The sequence below is a fragment of the Dipodomys spectabilis genome, unplaced genomic scaffold, assembly GCF_019054845.1.
Source record: "Dipodomys spectabilis isolate Male_0828 unplaced genomic scaffold, ASM1905484v1 ptg000783l, whole genome shotgun sequence".
Lineage (NCBI taxonomy): Eukaryota > Metazoa > Chordata > Mammalia > Rodentia > Heteromyidae > Dipodomys > Dipodomys spectabilis.
The window spans coordinates 4,561,815-4,580,017 of record NW_024871460.1 but is presented as its reverse complement, the minus strand read 5'-3'; positions in this window follow the sequence as shown (position 1 = coordinate 4,580,017).

Sequence of the window (18,203 nt, the reverse complement as noted above, 5' to 3'; positions counted from 1 at the left end):
AATCTTTCATAATATGGGGGAAATGCTCATAATAGAAAGTTTTATGAAGCACCATAGAAAAGTAGATGTAACTCACAAATAGTTTCATGTTTCTAGCCAGCTACCACACAAAAGAACAGGGGATAAAACTAGAGAGAAATGTGCGCCAAATGACAACAGTATTTTTTTTATAGACAGGTTTCTGATTGGTCACACTTTTTATTCATCTAGTTATCTAGAATGAGGTGAATTTTTTGATAGTTGGATAATATTAAAAGTTGAAGAAGGGGAGGGAAAACATGCAAAGCCAAAGTAGAGTTTATACATTTTTATCTCCCAAAGCAAAAATTCCATAACAGGAATCAAGGAATTCTTTTCTCACTGAGTAAAGAGAACCATTCACAGACAACAAGCAATCTTGTGTCCTGGTCATGTCTCCTATTATTCTACCATTCTCCTTTACTAAGCCTCCCCTTAAAGTCAAGTAGATACAGCTATGCTTTCAGCTCAGTTTTCTTTCATTCCTAGCTATATATAAGAAGAGCTCTCTTACTAGAAGGAGATTTTCAGTATCCTATGGGTGTCCTTCACATTCTCACAGTCTCATTTTGAGCTGCTTTTTAGGCATAGCCTATTTATTCTGTGGGGGTAGAATACTTAAAGATAGCTTTGTATCCCTGTTCCTGTTGGTTGGCAGATGCCACTGAAAAAGACAGAAAAGCCCATCCACTCTTGGACCGTAAGCTAGCCATTCATGTATTGAAGTCACTGGAAGCTGATGTAATGATAGCAACCATTCATATTGGCAGACAAGGAACTCTGTATGTAATGCAGAAGACTGGGGTGATTTTTAACCAGCCATTCCTCACTTAGAAGGCTCTGATTGTAGGGCTCTGATTGGCTGGGCTTTGATAGATTTGGAAGGGGTTGTGAGATGGTCTGAGCTGGTACAATAGTTCCAGAGGGTAAGCCTGACTTCTCTTTCAATATAATAAGTAGAACTCCAAACACAAATACATTGGTCTTTGAAATTCAGTAGCCAAATCATGCGAACTATTTTGGAAGTAAGCTACAATATAAACATATCAATTTAATAAATATTATGCTACTTTTTAAGTCTCTGTGGACAATACTTCCAAACACGTCTATATCCAATGTGAGACTAAAACTAATTTTAATGTTATCAATAACTTTTTTAAAGTGACTATTGGGATTAAAAGAATAAAATGTTGTCACAGAGAAACATGTTGATTGTAGACATGTTGGTTTTAATGACTTAATGATGGAGATAGAGCTCCTTTTCTTTCAGAACATAAAATTCCAATTCTAAATAGCTGTGTTTTTGTTCATCCACAAAGTCTCTTGGATATTAATTATTCACTGATTTATAAAAAAAAAACACCTTGCAATCTGTAGACTATCTAAAGAGGAGGCTAGAATCTCATTAAGATTTTCATGAAAAAAATTTTTTTTCCTGAAAGAAATTTTCCAAAATCCAATTTATTAAATCTGTCATCAACAAAGTACAAAAGAAGTTGGATTCTCATTAGACAATGCATTCAAGCCAAATTATGACCAGCTTCAAGCAGCAACATTTTTTGATAAATTCTTCTCTCAAAAAAATTAGGAATTTTTAACTTAAATTCTCCGGATATTTTTCTTTCTCATCTATTATTTTGCTACAGTAGCTGACCAGAGCTGGAGTATAATTTCCTGAGGTGATGCTCATGAATTAAACTCCTCTAGTGCTTGTTTTATTTTCTTTTCCTCAGAGTCAATTTTATTATCTTACTCAAATGAAGGTGATTCTGTGATTAGGTAGAGCTAAGCGACTGTGGACAATCTCTTCATCTGTTTATAGCTTCAATGATTTTTGTATCCCCATCTTCCTAAAACTATTTCAAAACGATTTTTTAAAAAACCACACATCGCTGTGGAAAACATTTGGGAAAAAAATCTAACATCTAGCCATAAATTATCTCTGTAGAGCCCAATGTTTCAAGAAATGTTTAAGTTCCTAGATTAAGATTAAAAATACGTGTGAATTCAGACATATACTACATTAGATTCCTATATTTTAAATTCTTCAAATAAAACTTAGGAAGAGAATGGATCTACGGGAAAATGTATCACTATAGGAATAGTTTGCTAAGAAAATGTTTTAGACTATTCAGCCCAAATGACGTTAGAATTCTAAAATAAGTATTTTTTTTTTAAAGGGGAATGTGGGGGCTGGGAAGGTGGCTCAGTGGTAGAGCGCTTGCCTTGCAAGCCTGAGGCCTTGAGTTCGATTCCTCAGCACCACATAAGCAAAAAGAAAAAAGCCGGAAGTGGCACTGTGGCTCAAGCGGTAGAGCGCTAGGCTTAAGCTGAAGAGCTGAGGGACAGCGCCCAGGCCCAGAGTTCAGGCCCACGATCTGACTCGCCCCCACCTCCCCCCAAAAAAGAGAATATAGCTTCATGAAAAAAAAAAAAACCTATGAGGAAGTCAGAGAAATTTTAAGATACTGTGAAAAATGTAGGGCATAGCTACACCCGACTTTTTTAGGTAGTCCCGTGTTTTCAGAGCTACATTCTCTTGTGTCTAATACCCACTGTTAATCCAACTACTTTCCAGTTTAAGCATTAATTACAACTAAAACAAGTACTTCATCTACATTGGTCCCATCACATAGAAATGGTCATTCCTAGCAACAAGATCTGGTACTCTCCCATTACCCTGAATTTAATATTCTTTTGGTTATTCCGTCTCCAGCTCCAAATATCAGTAAAGGTGAGGTGTTGTGTAACTCTCATTTTAATATCAAATTTTCTAAATCCATAACTCCATTCATCCATGTGATTTTCTTCCTCTTCATTTCTGGCTTATCTACAGCTCTTCCTACAACTAACTCATGTCCTAAACTCTAATTGGTTTCTGTATTTAACATCCACATTTAAACCTTGCTTCTTTCATCCATTATGGATGAAAGAGATGAGATACATGGAAATTAATTTTGTAACTTGGTGTGTGTAGTAAACAGAACAATGCCTGCTTCACCAAAAGGTTCCCATGTCCTAATATCTTTGAACTCTGAATATCCTACATTACATGGCAAAATCTATTACAGATGAAATGCAGATTATGGACCTTAAAATAATGCCATAAGTAAATCTTGATTATCTAATCAAAATTCTCTTAAAAACACAGAAATGTCTCTGCTGAGTAAGAAGTATATAGCAGAAGAGGAAAATCAGACAGCAGAAGGGAAAGCTGGAGGGATTCCAAATGTGAGTAGAACAGTAGGGACACTGTTTCAGGCTTTGATATATGGAGGTCCAAATGCAGGAAGGAAGGTAAGTCACTAGAGGCTAAGATTCCCCTATGGTAGTAGCCAGCACAAAAGCAGGGGTACAGCCCTAGAACCTCAAGTGAGCAGAACCTGCAGGCAACATGAATAAATTTGGAAGCAGAACCTTCCTAGTGCCTTCTGTTAGTTTCTTGTTGCTATAACAAATACTTGTGATGAATCACCTCAGGACAAAAGGAAGACTTGTTTTTGACTAATAGCTTTGGAAGTTTCGATCCATAGTCAGTTCACTCTGATGCTTTGGGGCCTGTGAAGCAGTCATGAAGTACCCCATGGAAAAACCTCTGACCCCATGGTGGCCAGGAAACAAAATAGAAGGGAAGGGCTAGAGTCCTAAAAGCCTTTTCAAGGTCAGGACCCCCAGGACCTAACCATCGACCATTATTCACCACCTTCTGAAAGCTCTAACACTTCTTAGTACTAAGAAGCACCAGAGGCCAGAAGCCATATTTTTTATATAGCAAGCTCCTCCTTGGGTCCAGAAAGATTTCAGCCTTATGAAACCCAGAGCAGAGAAATCAGTGGAGTAAAATCTGGCCTGCTGATGTACAGAAATCTGAAATAATAAATTTCTGTTGTTTTAAGTATTTAGTGAAAAAAGAAACACTAGCCATGGAAAACTAATATAATATACTTCTGGACCAAAAAAGAAAAAAAGAAATAGGAGAAGTATGAATTCAAAGAAGAGCAAAGCATAGCAATTCAAATAACGGCTATGTTTGGAATGAAAAAGATTTCTGACGATACTGTATATGGCTTTGATTTTAGTTCTACTTTTTTTTTAAAACCTGTGTAATTATTCATGACGTCAGGTACTGTTCTGCAAAGGCTTTATTTCTTGTAAGGTTCAAGTCAATAATTAAATTTCAGTCATAATTGCAGTTAGACAATAAGATAGTGAAAATATATAAGAAATAGATGATATAAAATCAGACACATCAGTAATCATAAATCCCTCTAGTAAATACCTAGTTTTAGAATCAAAAATAAACTTTTCATGACTTGAAGACAATCGGTTTTTGGAATCCTTTCTCTTATCTCAATTTATATCAGAGATGTTGGAAAAAATAGAAAATAAGAATCATTATAGATTAGAGTGAAATATAGGTGTTTATATATTAAAAAGGGAATGTCTAGGCTGTACTGTGTATTATTACAATGTGGTGAAAATATTCATTATCTGCATGGAAAAGGATTAATTGAACAGGAACACACTAACTTGCAAATGATGGTATCCTATAAGAATGAAATAGCAGTACATTTTTTCTTTAATAGCTCTCCTATGCTCTAGACACTTTGTCTGCAAAGGATACTTATATGTATCTTGATTCATTTCCACTGCTTTACTTTGTGTTATCTTTTTTGGATCTGGACCTTTGCTTAGAGAAAGAACTCTTTCCTCCACTCAGCAACAACAAAAATAACGTAATAGAAATTATTGAAACATGGAAGCAATCACCAGTCAATCACTGAACCAGGACCTGGAAATGAAGAAATCTGCCATGCCTCAGAGAACTCAAAAGAGAGTATGAACTGCTAGAGAATAGCAACCTAAACATGTCCAACTGTTAGAATAAGGAAGCCTCCACTATTAAGCTCTTGAAATTCTTCCTATATGTTCATAGTATCCTAGTAAATTGGAAGCTCAAGGCTCCTTTTGCAGAGTCCTTGATTTGACAGGGATTTCCTCAAGCCATACGACTGTAGAGGGGCTAAGATGGTCTTTCTAAGACTGATAATGACCACTGGGCCTCACAGACAAACCATCTAGAAGCTGCTCACGTTGTAACCACAAATCTCCTCCTTTGGAAATGCCCATTCATGACCACCATTTCCTTTCGAGAGCACCCATTCAGTCAGTTCACTCTGATTGCTCACATCTTAATGAATGATCTAAATATATCTGAGTTTTCATTCTGAAACTGAAAAGAATTACAACTGGAAAGAAGACTATTTTTGTGACTGGAAGACAACTCTGTTTTGGGAATCCTCAATCTTTTCAATTTTTTCCCCTCAAATTTCATCAGATATGTGGGTAAAATAGAAAATAAGAATCTCTCTTTCTCTCTCTTTTTTTTTCTAGCACAGTCTGATGAAGCATCACCAAAACAATGCATTTCTTTTTTGGGAGGATGAGTTTTGATTCTTACTAATTTCTGATTCATCCACTTGTTTGCTTTATGTGGATATGCACATTGAATGTGTTTAAAAATAGCATTATCACTGCTATTAGTAACAGTGAGAGTAACGCATGAGTCCTCTCGGAAGACTTTCCCTTTAGATATACCAAATCAGAGACGTTCACTCAAAGCACTGTCATTTTTTTATCACCATGATGAGCTTTTATTAGATTACATAATCAATTTGACACAGATTAAGTGTGTATTTTTCCTTCAGTTTTTAGAGACTTTATTTTTTCATTTTCAGTAATGGGTATTAAATCCAGCACCTAACAGAAGCTAAGTAAGTGCTTTACCACTCTGAACTACAACCCTAGATCCCCTTTGTTGGGGGGAGGGGAGTGTTCAATGTTAATTTTGTTGAACTAGCAAGATATTTCTGATTACCATCAAAAGCTATTAAACTAGATTACTTCAGAGAGCTATCTATTCTGCCTGGTTCTTCTCTTTGATCTCTACTTTCTCTTATAGTTAACTATTTTTTAAAATTAAGTTTCAACTTTTTGTTTTTGTTGGTGTTCGTTTTGTTCTAGTACCAAGGCTGGAATTCAAGGCCTTGTAATCTCAGCTTTCTTGCTCATAGTCAACACTACTACTTGAGCGACACTTGGAGTGCAGCCTTTTGCTAGTCAAGTAGAGGTGGAATTTCCCAGATTTTCCTGTCCAGGCTGGCTTTGAACCTTGTTCCTTCAAGTTTCAACCTGAGTAACTAGAATTATAAGCATGAGCTACTAGTGCTTGACAAATGATTCTATAATCTTTTTGAATGAGAAAACAAGTCCATATATATGTATTTGTACATATATAAATACTTTATACTTATTTCTCTCATATATAAGTAACATATACTTAATGTATTTGCTATTTCCTTTAATATGTTCTTGTGAAAAGACAATGAAGATATATGCTTCATTCTTTTATATAACTGTGTTCTGTAATGTGTGTGTGTACTAGAATAGATTGGGTACTACTCATGATGATTGCTGATGTGTATTTGGGTGATTTCCATTACTTTATAAGTATTGCGCGGTGTAGATTTTTAAATGTGCCTCCTTTCATGCCTTGTTAAGGCATCATTGGAATAAATTCTAAAAAGTGGAAATTCCGTATTTAAATGCAAACGCATGTGTAATTTTTCTAACTATTTCTAATTTCTTATCTTCTGGAATTATGCCATTTTGAAATCCTACCAACAATGTGTGAGAATATGTTGGTACCCTATTGCTTTAACAAATATTCCATCTGCAAACATCTGAGTACCCTGCTGATGTGAAGAAATGATATCTCAGTGTAATTGCAATTGAATTTCTTTTATGAATAAAATTGATAACTCTTAGAATTTGTGGACAATTTACAAATTTTCCCATGAAATATCTGTTCATGTATTTTCCCCAGTTTGTTAGTTTTTTCCCCTCTCTAAGATTTAGAAGTTCTTCAGATTGCAGAGAAAAAGCCATTTATGATATAATTTGCACATATTTCTTCCCACTTTGATATTTGCCTTTTACTTAAAAACAATTTCCTTTATTCACAAAAATATTACTTAGGGGAGGACATTTTTATTAGGGTCACATTACACTGAATAAGTAACACTGGGAGAATGGGTACCTTTATTATGTTGGGCCATCCTAGACATACTCAGTATTTTTTCTACCTTTTCAGTTTATCTCTACATATATGTATGTATGTATGTATGTATGTGTGTATGTGTGTATGTGTGTATGCATGTATATATGTATGTTTGTATGTGTTTTTGGTGCCAGCCCTGGAGCTTGAACTCAGAGCCTGGATTCTGTCTGTGAGCTTTTGTACTCAAGGCTAGTACCTTATCACTTGAGTCACAAATCCACTTTCTGGCTTTTTGGTGGTTAATTGGTGATTGGTGGCTAACTGGAGATAAATTGGTGCTGAGCTTACATCTGGAGCTTTAAAACTTGCGAGTAGATAATATATGTATTCTACATTTCTTTTTATTTTTATGCACATTTCTTTTTTAGGTATATGCAGTTGTTCTTTTACTTTATTTTGTTGTGATAAGTTAGGCTTCTCTCTTCCACTAGCTTTTCTATCACACTTTGCTTGGATTGATGAAAGTCTCTCCTCTGTGCTAGTTTATTTTTCCAAATCGCCTTGCTTGTCATAGGTTTTATGGTAATTTACTTAGATTTTTCACAGCTATAACTTTGAAATCTGTAGATAGAAATAGTTTAATGCTTTTTAAATCTCCAAATGTGGTTTTTTTAAATAACAGAACTACTTCCTCCAACACATTATTTAATAGCACAAGAAATAGTGGAACTTTTGGTTCCCCTCATCATCAATGTCTTGTGGTTGGATCACAGCAAGACTTTGATAAGGCAGCCTGTGGAATCAAGCAGTCACAACTCTGAACCACACTTCCATCCCAATGTAAGTTTCAGCAAAGAGCTTCCTCTGTGTTGAGTTCCCATCCGAAACATGAAAATAATCATTTATGTCTTTCTTTTCTATTATGAAAACTTATTATTCTAATTAAGTCAATAGCCTACACATGGTAGGCCCTTCAAAGAATGTCTGTCTGCTGGTCATTCATCAATGTTCTCATTTGGAATTTTTCTCTAAATATTAGGAGATTCTCCTCACTTGAGAATACTGCAAGAATACAAAGAGAGGTGGAAAAGCAAGACTGAAGACACTGCCAAAGTCAGTTTCTGAGACCAGCATTAGACGCAAATAGAGACCAACGTGAACTCTCTAGCAGCAAGTTGTCCAGTTAGTTAAGCAAGAAATCAAAGGCAAGCCTAGCTGTTAGCAATGCACTGCCCTCTGCTGGTTACAATTCATGGCTGCAGTCTTAAAACAATCAGAACAGAGCCAACCACTAGCAATCACTTTACAGCTTTCAAACTCTTTGCCAAAAAATTTATAAGTTCAACTATAGAAAGGATGATATTGATCATGATGCGTTGTACTCATGTCTTGTGCACAGTGAATGGAAATCTCGTCGTACACCTACTTAAACTTAAAATCTTTTAAAAAGAAATGAATATGTATTCTTTTATTTTGTTCTAAGGAAAAAGTACTATGTGATATGTGTATAATTCTTCCTTTATTCAGTGGAAAATATTTATATGTTCAGATGTTAAGCAACATAGACTAGAGAGTGAATGGCTAGGGATGCTGAGACTCAGACTCAGGTTTATCTGCTTGGTTTTTGTATACACCGTTCTATAAAGAACATGAACAGAACACCACTCTTGGATGATGTTAGTGGTCTTCTTGTCCAAAGCACTTCTGATAAATGAATGAATGATTACCCAGATCCATTTGGTTTAATTTTTCTTTCTTGCACACATTTGACATTTCACCAGGACAGAAGTTGGCTCTGCCTATCTTTACAATATAACAAGGAGGGGCAAGAATAATTTTGACCAAATCTGACAACTCATCAACTATATTTTACAAAAGAGATTTAATTGCTGGCTTGGGATCCTGTTTTTAACTTTCTTCTCCAGTAACAAATATCAATTAAAATCTAATAACAAAGAGTCTTACTGCAGTTGACAAATAATCCCTTTCAGGAGAATTGCCCTTGGTGACTCTCCACAGGCCAAATGTACAATTCTTTCAAGTTGCAATTCTCTACTGCTGTTTCCTCTAACATCAGATTGACAGGTCTGCCAGGACAAGAAACAGGCTTACCCTTTGAGGGCATTTTCCCATATAATGAGGTGGCCTCTGCAGAAATCCCACAGCCAGTGGTGACAGCCCACTGAACTTCTGAGTGCTGGCCATGTGGCTACCTGTCTTCTACCCTGATAAACAGCATCACTGTGGGTTCAGTCTCTCTAAAGAGTGATATTCTGACTTTGTAGCTGTTGAAGATACAGTAGTTTATTAATGACATGGAGGATAACCATGTTCCCTTCAACAAAACCTCAGAGAAACAGTCTGAGCACTTTTTTTTGAAGCCCAAGGGTGTGTGTGTGTGTGTGGGAGGGTGGGGGCAGGGAACAGGTAAGGTAACATTTTGTAACAATAGTAGCATACAAAAAAAAAAGTGGTGTGCATGGCCAAGAATGCATTTATTTCAATCCTAGGCTTCACATACAGGGTGGTTTACCAACTAGACAGACTATGGTCAAGCTAACTCAAGCAGTAGATTAACTAAATGGTTTTGAAATTTCCTAGAGTAGAATGGAGTGCTTTCTTGAATAAATCATGGCATTTTCTTCATTGTCTTCTGACTTTCATTTGCTCTAAGCAGTAATATGCTACAGCTACCATGACCAGAGTCTTAAACATTTCATAGCAAGGAGTAAATCCCTGCTATTACATATCTGTATGTAAGCCAAAGTTGAACAGTAATGTTTTGGGGTAAAATATGATGGATTGGCATTTTTTTTTTTAGGTAAGGAGCAATAGCAGAAGCTACTACTGAATCCTACTTAGGAGGCTGAGATCTAGAGGACTGAGGTTCAAAGCCAGCCAAGGAAAAAAAGTATATGAAGCAACACCTCCAATTAACCAGCAAAATGTCAGACTGGAGGTACGGCTCAAGTGATAGAATTCCAGCCTTGAACAAGAAAGTCAGATGAGATCTCAAGGTTCCTAGTTCAGGCCCTATTACTGTCTCTCTCTCTCTCACACACACACACACACACACACACACACACACACACACAAACACAGACACACACATGCATGAAGCAATAGTAGAGATCACAGGGCTTGGGAATTTAATTGCATGATTGTCAGCCAGATCAGACAAGTTTCATGATGAGATTAGAAGCTCAGTATTTTCTACACAAAAAAATATGGAAAGACTTAAAAGATTTCTAATGTCTTTTTCTTTTTTCTTTTTTGTCAGGCAAAAACAAAGTTTCCATATAGTCACATAATGGCAAAGAATTATTTAACAGAAAAGTTTACTCCTTTGCTAGCTAGAATCTTTACCACTAAAGTTTATAAATGGCTAGCATTCACCATTTATGGTTGTCTAATGTATTTTTCAATGATAATGTTCTCCCATTCTGTAAATAACTTTGAGAAGACCATCAATTATTAGGCGAACAATGAAATTTACATATATTAAGAGCTATAAAATCATGTTTGGTTTTGTACTTATTCTATTGCATGTAAATATAAATCTTATGAAAGTAGTACACAGTGGGTAACATATGCATCTTTTTGGAAAAGAAATTTGTGTTTACATGAAAAGCAGTGTCATCACTGAGGATAGTAAATAAAATTAAAAGAATTAAAAAATAGATATCTTCAAGGATTTTACAGGTCTTTATAAGACTTGTCATGTCAATGGAACCTGGCTAATTTTATATGACCCAAATATGTATATAGGCAAGAAAAAAACATTCATGTCAATTTATCAATTTTGCTCCCTATTAGAACTGTTTGAAGATAAAATAATCTGCCTTCCTTTTGGTGTGTTTCGAGTTAGTGAAAGTTTCAGTCTACCCTTGCTGTTTGAACAGAATATTAAATGACGATATAAATATGAGGTCCTTGTTATCCTGAGAGTTTTTTTATTCTAGTCTTTTGGATCCAGTCTTATTATTGTCTTATTATTTATGAATCTATCAGTAGGTCCCTCTGTAGTAAATCAAGTCCTGTCAGTAAAGCTTATTATCATAGATAATCTCAATAACTAAATCCATTGCCCATGGTGTTATCTTGTCATTTGCAATACCTCCACACCACAACCACAAAGAAAAAAAAGTATTTCTCCCAAAGAAAGGACTCTCATAATTAAGTTCTGCAAAATGTGACACATACCGCCTGTAATTTTAACTCAGTCTTCCAGGGTAGAGTGAAACTTCATCATACTACTCAATGAAGATATACCTACCACAGTCAGGAAACTAACTAGGGGAGTATATCTGTCACAGCCTTCAGCCACCCAGAAGGAGCTCAGAGGATCTTAATCCTTAGTGAACCATGAAGCTTCAGGGCAGGAAGCTTACAGCTGGGGATTTGTTTGCCTATGCAAATTCCATCATAAATCACCTCATCTTCAGCTAAAGGGTCCAAGGCAAAAGCCAAGGTGCCTGTGTAGAATTATCACTGGGTCACAAAGGGTCAGGATTTACAAGAGTCAAACCCTGTCTACAGTGGCTAAGTCTTTTAATGGAGTTAGTACCTCTAATTCCCATTTGCTAGATGAAGAAAACAAGACCCTAAGTGTAACACAGCCTCTCTTTATTCTCACATGCAAACGTGCTAACTAAAGTGTGGCACATGAAGAGGTTTCCGATGGCGTAAGTCCTTTAAAGAGCCAACTTACCGTTTAATAAAAGCAGTGCCAGGACGCTGGAACATGTGTTGTCAGGGAGGGCCGGTTCAAGGGGAAGGAGTCAGATGAATGGCAACGGGAAGGGTGAGAGAATGCAAATATAATATACAAAGTACATTTGTGAAAATAGAGCTAGGTAAATTGCAGGGGTGTGTGGTTTGGAAGAGAAGGGGGAGAATGATTAAAAAAGAGAGAGAGAGAGAGAAAATACTGATGAAGATGCATTGTACTCACAAACTGACATGCTGAATTGAAACCCAACTACTGGAGGCTCATAGAGCAAAGGACTCTGCATAAGGGTAATATTTTTTAAAAACCGAATAGAAAAGAGTTGGTCATGATAGAACATTCTACCATCTGGTGCACTACTTCCTCTCCAGTCCATGTACACGCATCAGAGTTCCTGTGAAGCACAGGTTTGGTGGGAAGTCGGTGGGTAAAGCTTTGCCTCTAACAGAAGAACATGGAGATGTGTGTCACAGGCTGTTGTGAAACACTCAGGAGGCATTCCTCCCTGCACGTCATCTGCTCTGTTGCCATGGTGATGAGTCACAACATATGGTTCGCTACAAAATGCTTTCTGTTTTACAAACATTCAATAGCCTCTCTCTCTGCTGGCTCGACATAGGAAACGCATGACAGCGAGGCAAAAAAAAAAAAAAGAATAGGAAGATGTTCAGAGATGATGGGATTCGTCCAAGGGGGATAAAGAGAGGAAGAGAAGTATAGAACCTGCAGAAGCATACGTCTCATCGGTAATACCGTGGCTCTGATTTCTGTTTTGGCACAGCCACCAGCACATGGTTGTATTTGATGTTGGAAGCCTCTAGCTCTGCTTCTGACACACCATGAGGGCCATCCTTTCTCCCCTGGGAGACTCACTTTGCTCCCCAACAGAAAGGAGTTAAAAAGATCCTTGCCCCTCAGTACACCTACGTACAAGGTGGTGCATGTGAAAGCTGAATGAAGTAAGAGGGCAGATGGAAAAGTTCTAAAACTTATCGTACCACATCTGTGTCAAAGAGGCCACAGAAGTCATTTAAAGCCTCTCACCAAACATTTTAAAACTAACAGAAAGTGAAGTCACTGTCAGACTCTCAGCGTAGGTCACCTTGGGTGATAATCTTTATTCTCATCATTTTTCCCCATCTGTAAAGTAGGAATAACAGTCCCTTTGCTATCTATGTACCTTTTGGGGACATTGGGAAGAAAGGATAAGCCACGTGAAATAATATGCTTTGAAATATGAATCCTATATTGTGTCCGTGTAAAGGAACTTATTCTTCTTGAACCTTCTGTTCCTAGGAAAAGCCCTTGTCCTCCTGGGCCCTCAGATTAGAAATGATGTGGAGGATGAGATCTCCCAGGTACTTTACATTCGGTTGCACGTGAGGCTTTATTAAGATGAGAGCTCCAGGGACTCAAGGCTTGGAGTTGACTTCTGATTCTATTGTCTCCTAGATGCATGACTTTTAGGTTAGTTATTGTTTCTCTGCCTTTCAGTTTCTTTTTTTTTTAAGTAAGTTTTTTATTATGAGAATATGTATAGAGGGGTTATAGTTACATGAGCAAGGTAATGAGTACGTTTCTTATCAAGCATTGTTGCCTCCTCCTTTGTTTTCCCCTTCCCATCCCTTCTCTCCCATCTCCACAACTACACTCCCCCGACCCCCGCCTAAATTGTAAAGTTTGTTTTTCAACATAGCATCTTGTACATCTCATTGTTACAATGAATCAGCCTGCATCCCTATTTAAACAATTTGTTTTTCCCCTTCCCCTCCCCAAATTATACCAACATGAAATACAGTGAAAACAGGGGTTATACCATGGGGGAGGGACATACAAAGCAACAAAAAAAAATCACATGGTACATTATAAATACGTTAGAAACAATAGCAAGAAAGAAAAAAACCACTTGTGTCCTTATCTTGGGGTTCATTTTGCTTAACATCATCTTATCTGACCTTTTCTGCTTGTCTCAGATGTATACTAGCTACTGCAAATAAGGGAAAAACCATGGACCTATGTTTCTTTGGGCCTAGCTTACTTCAGTCTCTTTAAAGAAAAGAAAACTTTCCATGTTATTTTAAAGACCACATGAGACAATGCACATAAAGAACTTACAGCAGTGAGCATATCAGGCAGGGCTAATGAGTATTAGCCACTGCAAAAAAAAAAATTATCCTCTTCTTAGGCTCAGCCCAATTTGGATTTCCCTCTCCCTCAGGATTAGCTGCAAATAAAGATTTGTCTCTGGGGTCAAGGCATGAGAAGGTGGGTTAATAATTATCTCTTAGCATACCTGTCAGGATTTGCTTCATCTAAGGGCTCTTTTGGGTTCTGGGGGTTAAAAGAAGAATTGTTACTGCTTTTCTTTCAACCAATTTAGCTAATCTTGATTCTTAGAGATTTTATTTTATGTTATTAAAAATAATCTTTGGGGACATGTCATTTTAATGGTTCTTCACAATTTCACTGCTAAGTTAAAATGAAAATGAGCAAGACTGGGGGGACAGATTCAGTGACCCATATTTCTATTTGTTGCCAAGAAGCAGAAATAATGATGGTGTGTGTGTGTGTGTGTGTGTGTGTGTGTGTGTGTGTGTGTGTGTGACCACTCAAGGAACTTTCGCTTTGGCCATTTTAGACACTGCAGTGAAACTTCAGATGAAAGGGTCACGTGAGGCATTCATTCTCACTAAGGTATGGTAAAGTTGGTTGGAAACACCTGACTTGTCCAAACCAGAAGCTGGAAAGAGCACTGCTCTGTGTATGGCTCTCTTCCCTATGTATTGGTTTACCAAGTTCCTCTCTGTCTCGCAAAAGAGAATGTCTATAAATCCCACAGATAGGAAACCCATTAATTCTACTAATACCCATTTCTCCTATCTATGATGCCTATGTTTCATCAATTAATTCTTCTTTTAACATGCATTGATATGACCTTTAATGTGGACCACAGAACCCTTGGGGGATGGATACAATTTACAAAGAAAAAATGTCCCTGATAGCACAAGAATCAAAGTACCGGGGGCTGGGAAGGTGGCTCAATGGTAGAGCTCTTGCCTTGCATGCATGAGGCCCTGGGTTCGATTCCCCCGCACCACATAAGCAAAAAGAAAAAAGCCGGAAGTGGCGCTGTGGCTCAAGTGGTAGAGCGCTAGCCTTGAGCTGAAGAGCTGAGGGACAGCGCCCAGACCCAGAGTTCAGGCCCCACGACCGGACCCCAAAAAAAAGAATCAAAGTACCTACATCTTGGTCACACATAAAAGGAAATAAACATTCTCTCATTCATAAAACCAAATTAGGGGACATTAACTCCCTAACCAGAAAGCTAACCAGAATCCAGTTAATTCATGGCAAATTGTGTCCTCTTCATACTGACACCCATATGCAGTTAGTTTCAATCATTTGAATCCTGATGATGAATTTAAATGAGTTTCTCCCTGGAAAAGGATCAATTCCAATATCAGTTTCAATATCAGTATTTCATTTCACAAAATGGTCTGACAAATACAATATTGTTGGCTCATTTAGGAGGCTCAATAAGTACTAATCACCCTGTTTCTTTGCTAGTAGTGGAGCTTGAACTCAGGGCCTCAAGTTCTCAATGGACTTTTTCATTCTCAGCTGATGCTCTACCCCTTGGGCAGCATCTCTAGTTCTGGATTTTTTGCTGGTTAGTTGCAAATAAGAGTCTCATGGATTGATGTGCCTAGGTTGGCTCTGAAAGATACCCAGATCTCAGCTTCCTGAGTAGTAGGATAATAAACATGAGTCACTGGTACTTAGGAGTCCCTTTTTTTTTTTATTTGGTTTTTTTTTTTAACTGTATTTTTTTTTTGTCTTTACTTTTTTGGTACTGGGGCTTGAATCCAGGATGTTGCACTTGCTAGGCAAGCGCTTTGCCACTGAGCTACATCCCAGCCCCCTTTATTTTTTAATGTAGAGAAATACTCTATCCACCAATAAGTTCATTTAAAGATCCTTTGATATCTTGGAACATGTAAAATACTACAGTGTTAATGTTTGTAAGCAAATATTCCCTAAAATGTTGATTTAAATATACAAGAAGGTAAGAAACTTGTTAAGACTTCTTCCCCCTTCTAGATATGTAGATGATCAACATATCTGGGTTGGCCACTCCTAGATTTGAGCTATTTTCAGGACAAGTACAGACCCAGGTGAACAGTGACAATCTATCTGTATACACTTCTTGGCTGCTCATATGCCTGAGAGGCAGTGAACAAAGACACAGCAGGCCTTGGAGCTACTTTGGTTCCATTCTGTTTTCCATAGATATCTTTTGGCGACCACAAGCATGCTTCAGTTTATTTATCTAAGAGCTCCTCTTGTAGGGCCAGACCGGAGAAAAAAGGAAAAAGGGAAGCCAGATGTATGAAGGGAGGCAAGTGCCTGGAAAGCCTTGTATTGGGTTTCAGCTAGTAATTATAAAACACTAAGTGTAACCCAGGCCACTCTTGTTTCCATTCCCAGACCACAGAACCCTTGGGGGATGGATACTATAACAAATAAAGGTAGCCTCTCGGCACTTGAGGTGTAGTCACAGATTTTCAGAGAATTTTTAATTCAAGACCCTAGATTTACATTGATCCACAATTGGTGTGTGCATGCATGCGTGTGTGCACGTGTGTGTGTGTGCTCACATGTGTATGGGCATGAATGCGTGTGTGTGTGTGTGTGTGTGTGTGTGTGTGTGTGTTTTCTTACATAACAGAGAATGATGAAAGCACAATGTTTCATAAGTAAAATCCTGAACTTCAGAGGCCTGAACAATATTTTCCATACTTCTGCTCAGTATGGGGTCCTCTTTTCTTTAGGCTCAATATAGAAATTGTATAACAATGAGCATAAACTTCCATCATATGCTGCACTGAGACAGAAAGCACAAACAGAGCAGATGCAAAGAGGAGCCCTTGGGGGAAAGGAATCTTGAAGGAACGATTCGTACACACAGAAGCCATCATCCAGGGATGTAGCAGTATCACACTTTGAGAAACAGGGCATGATGAAGAAAACAGAAGTCTCCCTGAAATGCATAAATGTAAAATTATTTTGAGTGTGTATGTACAGTGACTAGTAACCTGAGTGACTCACTCTGCATGAGAGATTTTGTGTAATTATTTTAATTAACTGTAGTAGTGATCTTACAGTAGTTATTTTCTCTTTTTTCCAACTGATAAATCTAGAGATAATGTAGCTACGGCATGTGTAAACTAAAAACCATCTTAGATCAACCCAACTTCAAATGTGCCATCTATTTCTCATATTAAATGGACCTCCTAGATAATGAATATAAACTTTAAAGTATTTGAAAAACAGACAATTAAGTGATGCTTTAATTCAATACTCATTTCAACTCAGACCTTTAAAATGCTAGTAAGTGTTGCATAAAACAACCCTAATGAAATACATTTTAGACTTCAACTTAGAGATGAAATAGCATATATTCATTTCTCCTTGCTTCTCTCCACTAATTACAGAGAAGAGCACTCCGGAATTATGTTGCAGAGAATCACAGGAAGACTCAGGATAGTGAAGAATAGGTGGATAGACAGGAGAATTCAGTCTTGAAGAAAAGCATACTAACTTCTTATCTCTTAGTCCTTTACTAGCAGGAGAACATAGATCAGGCTGGTACTTTTCTCCACCAGAAGTGAAGGTCCTGTCTATACTGGCCATCCTTGAGGGTAGATCAAGGGAAAAACACCTTAGTTTCTAACCATACAGTAGATGGGGGTCAGTAGATGGGGGGAGGTGGGGAGAGGAGTTCCTTTCTCTGCTGTGCATGGCACCAACCAAAATGAAAAAACACGAGGATTCCGAGAAGAGTATTTTATTTTTATAGGCTTACACTCTATCTGGCAAGAGAAGCCCAAGAAAGCACTTGTCCCTACAATCTCTCTTTCACAGAGGAGTACCAGCAGAAAAGGAGCCAGAGCTACAGTAGCGCCAAGAGTATGATAGCACTTCCAGGTCTCTGAAAACTAAATTCTCTTTGAAACCGCAGTCCACAGAAGCAGAACAACATTTGTGTGCTCAATCTAACCAGAAAGCTGGCCTTGGAATTTCATGACAAGAATTTCAAATACTTTCTTAAAGATTAAAAAATCAAGGAATCTAAAGAAATTAGAGATAGTTTTTTTTTAAAGAACTACAGTTTGAAGGAGGAGGGGGAGAAGGGGGAAGAAGAGGGAGAGGAAGAGAAGAGGGGGAGGAGGGGAACAAGGAGGAGGAGGGAGAGGAAAAGGGGGGGAGGAATAGAAGAAGAAAGAGGCTGCTAAAATTACCAATGAGGGGGAAAAAATGTAAAGGTAAAGAAAGTCGGATGTGAAATCAATAGTACCAGTCAAGAGTTTTTTTTTGCCTTTTGTTTCCTTTTGT